Raw genomic sequence first — 6,000 nt, forward strand, 5'->3', positions numbered from 1 at the left:
TTGAAAAATGGTCATCAGTGTGTTACTTTGCTGGTCCCGACTTGGTTCCACAAAGGAAGAAAATTCCTAACAGACTCATAACAAGTGTTATTGTATGGAAAGAAATACGGTACAATCATTTAACTGAACACACCAGTATTAATGTAACCTGTGCAATCTAGATGCTTTGGTTATATCTGATATAATATGTAATAATCAGATATACTTCATAACTCTTACATTATATTTCATTTAGCAGGCACTCTTAACTAGAGTGACTTACATTGTTTACATTTATTTTTTATAATGTTATCCAATTATACAGCTGGATAGTTACTAGGGCTGCCCCCTAATAGTTGACTAAAAGTTAGTCGATGAGAAGAGTCTTAGTCGACTAAGTTGTCAGTAGTCTTTTAGTTGCAGAAAAAAACCCCTCAAACTCCATTCGGGAGCTGCGCCTTGTCATTAAAAAGTTATTAGACTATGTCGGGCAGGAAATCATCCAAAGTGTGGGATCATTTTGAGCGTGTAAAGGACGACCCCAAGAATGTGACATGTAAACTCTGCATGCAAAGATTTGCCTATCATTCGTCGACCTCAAACATCTGAAACACACAGGGGAGAGCCGGTACAAAACTAACACGGGATGAAAGTAACACAGCGATTTTCTCTGAGCCCATACAAGTCTGATATGCCTGACTGCGTCAGCATGTACAGCATGTAAACTCTTACCAGAACCCTGAAAAATCACATGGATACATCATACTTTCGCAGAGTTATACCTGAGAAGCTGTTTTCGAAAGTAAATTCACTCAAGCGGTAATTTTTTTTTTTTTTTTGAATGACAAGTTGTGTTTATTGTTTCATGTGTCATAGTCATGATCATTGGACAGATTAATTAGCACTTGAAGACATCCTGAAGTTTGCCATATCAGAGTTTCTCAGTTTAGAAACAAGCCAGGTTTAACTGTCAGGAGTCATTGGCGGGACGATTGTAGCCTAACATTTGTTTCTTTCGTCCTTCTACAATAACAACTATAGCCTACTTATTATATTATTATACCAATGTCGTTCCACATTTGTACAAAATTGCACCTTGGTAGAACACACACGTGAGTTGTTGATCACAATGAAAATTAGCTTCTGTCTGTAACGTTATCTTTTAAAATGACGTTTATCTGAAAACCATCTCAGCTCTCCCCTAAGTAGCCTAACATTATTATCCCTTTCGTACGTAACTTATTTTTATTCAATGTAGCACGCTGTTACCATGGTTTGTTATGTTTTCATTAGTGTTATTAAGCTTCTCATAGTTTACAGTTAGCATGTGCTATATTTTTAACGTTAAATCAGTTTCTTCAAAGCTAAAATTAGCTAGAATTTTTTCCAATCTAGTGTTCTAATCGCACCGGTTTTAGCATACGCGCTAAACGGCTAATCACACCGTTGTGACAGTACGCGTGAAAGGGTTATTCCATTAGGCTAAATAATTAATGGCCTAATTAACATTAACGAATTGCAAAGTTAAGGCTATATGCAGCTAAATAAATATATTGTCATATGCGCTATTAGGCTTATCGAAGTGTTCGTGGGGACTGGGGAAGCTAATTACCTTGCTTACTGCATGTTTAACTTCATGTTCTGTTTTTTATTTATCATTTGTTTTAAAAAGTCATTGTGTTGGTGCTACAAGTTCATAAGTTGTATTATGTTATACTGTGTTGAAATAAATTAACAAAATGTTCAGTCTCCTTGCTGGTTGTTCCGAAACATTACCGCTTTTGCCGTTAGCATTGTCATTAACAGACGGCTCGCTTTGTGCATGTGCTTGTAAAATTTATATTTTAAAGGCTCATTATTACAGTTTTGTATTTCTCTGTAATGTAGCACTGTGTTAACAATGTTACTTATAACATTCTTCCTCAGCCCTGGAACTCAAACCATTTTCTGATGTCCCAAAAAATATGTATATTTAAATTAATGTCATAAAGTGAGACAACTAGTCAAATCTTTGGTCAGGGGCAGCCCTAATAGTTACTCAGGCACTTGTGGGTTGAGTACCTTGCCCAAGGGTACAGCAGCAGTGCTCCAGCGGGAATCGAACTGGCAACTTTAAGTTATGAGTCCTGCTCCTTAAACACTATGCTACCCTGCCACGCCACGAGTGTAATGTAATGTAATAATGTAATGTCATTCTTGACTGTGAGGAGGCCAGCACTGCAACAGCACAGAGGACATTTTATTTGAATTAATTATATATCTCAATGAAGGATTCCTGAGAATTTGCTGAGGTGACCTAGCACAGCGGAAATAGTCCCTTTTCATTCTATCAACCATCAAAATGAAGCTTCCTATCTTTCCTTGGAGACACTCATTTAATAAAATGTTGGTGGCTTGTTCTAAGCTACTCATTAATTCTATTTCAGATTGTAGATTCTTTCAACGGAGTAACAAAATAATGATTTCTCTTCAGAGTCCTCTATAGTTGTTAGCTGGTTAACACCCATTCATTATTTACAAAAAGCATTCTTTAGTCTTCCAAGGTCAGAGCCACATCAATCTGATTAATGAGAGTCCCCAAGCTACTGATGTAATACAAGTACAACATCTCAAGTACAAAGGAGCTCTGATATCTGCCCCTCATATATGAGACTGATCTGATTAATTCCATTCAGAATAAAGGAACAGGAACACTGGATCCAATCCACCCCTGTACGCCCAGTCAGCTGCCATGGACAGACTTACCGCACCTCTCCCTCCCTTTCTTCCCTGACTTACACAGACTGTGTCTACAGTCAAGCAGTGTGAGGCATCTGACATGCACACTCTAATTCCAGAGCGGCTGACTGGCCTGGCCCCTCTTCCTGAAGCCACCAGCCTGTTGTTGCTTTCTCACCCAGGTTTGTCCAGAAAGAGCTCTGATGGTGGGGTGTCCACTGGGGAAGCACTGGTGCTCTCTGTGGGCTGCAGGAACCTGCACTGACCACTCCCTGCAACACAGCTGTACGTCACTACTGCAGCAAGAGAACGAAACTAAAACATGAGAGTGCACTGTATGGTCCGAGAGAGCAGTTTATTAAGAGCAGGGAGATACTGTGAGCGGCTGTCTGTGCCTTGATTGGTTCTTTGGTTTTCACTGTGTTCACTCCATTGGACCACAAATGCACGGCTGTAGTTTGGCCATGGGGTTGCAGAAGACAGTAAAATTCTGAACTAATAGGTAAAATATTGAATAGAGCAAAATAGATCACTCCAGCAATTCCATCATAATGATGTTCTAAAGCTTGCATTATATATTTCAGGTATAATGATTGAATTTAATAGATGGCAGAATGAGTAGTGATACACAGGTGTGCTTTGGAAAAATTCATCATACTTGTCATATCTTTGGACAAATCCATGGGTTAATCTATAAATGGAAAAAATATTTGGGGGGCAGAAATAAAGCAGGTTATAAATTATCCTACAATCCTATCTCTTTGTTTTGCCTCAGAGTGATTACTGAGTCTTTCAGGTAATAGCTCAATGCCTCAACTTTGGGAACGCAACCCACGCAACCTGAGACCTTAAGATAATTTATTATGTAACAGTGCAGAAGGAATAATTCCTTTACGTAATCGTTGTATTTTCATCCACTTCACAGACCTGTGGTACAGATGGCAACAGAGGCTGAGGGCATGTTCATAATGCAAGGAAAAAGAGTAGTCCAGTAAATTCTGTCTGACACTGACCAACATGTGCAAAACACCTCCTTTACTGACAAGAACCATTACTGTCCTCCAATCGGCACCAAAATCTTCTCCCTCATTACCAAAAATTATTGTTCAACTCCAATGAGCATGTCCTGGCTCATTACTAAGAATCACGGCTGTCCTCCAATTAACAGATCTTAGACCTACCCTGTTGTCTACAGGCCTCACCACATCCATGCTCCACAATATAGTACAAATTTAATCCCACCTATACCTCACATCAATTGGTAATCCTGGCAGTTTGGATGCACCTAAAGTTCCAAATGAGGTGTGAAAGGTCATTTTCTCCAGCCAGTTAGGCAGTTGTTTAGTGAGATAGAGGTACTAAGCACTGCTGGAGCTGGCTTTCATCAAATGAGTCATTAAAACTGATTTATGCAGATACTCCTCAGGGCCAACAAATTGTAGAGACTGAAATGGTTTTACAGCCAAACAGCAATGTTTGTTTGGTGTTCTGGTATAAAACAGAGATCAAATGAAGAATTCCAGCCTTCCCACTGTCTTCACATTCTGCAACATGTTCCCTTTCTGAGCATTTATTTGAACTTGACCTCCTTTTAGAACATTCAGTAAATGTCCTTTTCACTGTGGTTTCTCAGATCACTGGACCTTGTGTTTTTCTTACATGAACAAATAATGAGTGCACACATGACTGCAGTAATCTGTGAAGTCGTTCATGAATGGAAACAAGGAAACAAATGCTGAGGAAAAACAGTATTAGTAAAGGACATACTGTGCTCTTCTTTTTTGGTGTTTTTTCTTCATTTCAGCTGAAGCTCCCATAAAGGCTGTAGCTATTTAGTGGAGGTCTAGAAGAGCAACACCACTGATCCATGACTTGAACAAAGAGACAATGGCCAAAGATAAAGTGCCAAATTCAGTTATTTGATGGTACCAGCCGTGCAACAGTGTATGTAAAAAAGTGCATGTCCTATTAATGCATGTACCCATGAGTCCACTGCTCCTAGAGCAAGGGTTTCTTTGTGCCAGAGAGGTTGAGAGCTACTGGAATCAGCACATTGATGTGCACACTGAGTTTTCATTTATAAATGTCTCATGCACAAAGAAATACGACAACACTTTGTCACCTACTGAACATGCTACAGTTTTGGAAACTTCAAGCAAGCATCCTGCAAGTGCTAACCACGAATTGCAAGATACGACTATTGCAGACTTGTTGGAGCTGTGGCGGGTATACTAAAAATTTTCTAAAAGGATGTCAGACAATGTGTCATCACCTCAGGATGCAGATAGTCTATTTCTATTTTATTTTTTTTTTCTTGGTTTAAAAGCAATTAATGACTCAGCACCAGAATATATAACTGACTTTTTAGTAAAATAACCCCCCTAATGTTCCCTTAGACTTGATAATCCCAAAGAACATTACAGGAGAAGTAGGGAGTATTCCTTTTGTTTTTATGCACATAAACTGTGAAATGTCTTACCCAAGTGTAACCGGTGGGCTCTTATTGTGTTGTGTATTAGATGTTACGGGGGTAAGCAAGCGAGCAAGTTTTGAACTGGGGTTCTCACTGCTCACTGCCAACCCTTTACAACCAGCGTCGTTACCAGTTGAGCTAAAGGCAAATTGCCCCTAGCCTGTTGGCAACAATGCTACTTAGCCAGGTCTGGGGAGTGACGTAGCCGCTGCAACTGCTCGACTACCTGCTACCGGCTACCCCACAGGCTTTACACAGGACTCATATGAGCTATTCATTTCAGCTCTGCTACACAAGCAGACCAGAGAGGCTGAAAATCCAAATCCAAAAAAAAAAAGCCAAACCAAAAACCCACTTTTTATGATTGCCTTTAAATGACTTTTATGCTAATCTTGAATATTTTTTATATTTTTGTATTTTATCTATAGTTATTTTACTAATGTCACTGTTATTGTCAGGGCTCCGCCCCCTTAGTCGCGGTGTTTTCGTTTTTTTTCCCCTTACCTGTGTTTCCCCTGTGTTACAGCCCCGCCCCGCTGCCTGCCTGCTCACCTGCATCCCATCGCCTCGTTACCTCTGCCCTATATCTCCCCTGCGTGTCCCTGTCTGATTGCTAGATCGTTTCAGTGAGTTCTTCCTGTCTCGTCCCCGCTTTAGTTTCCCCAAGTCTGATTGCTGTTTGCTGAATCCTGCCTGTCTCCCGACTTCGTCCTTCGCCTGCCGACTTGAACCCGTCCGACACTTTTCGCCCGCCTGGTTACCGACTCTGCCCGCCCCGACTTCCGATCCTGGATCTGCCCCCGGACTGCTTCCCCGTGTTTTTGAACCCT

This window comes from Megalops cyprinoides, chromosome 8, assembly GCF_013368585.1.
Source record: "Megalops cyprinoides isolate fMegCyp1 chromosome 8, fMegCyp1.pri, whole genome shotgun sequence".
Classification (NCBI taxonomy): Eukaryota; Metazoa; Chordata; class Actinopteri; order Elopiformes; family Megalopidae; genus Megalops; species Megalops cyprinoides.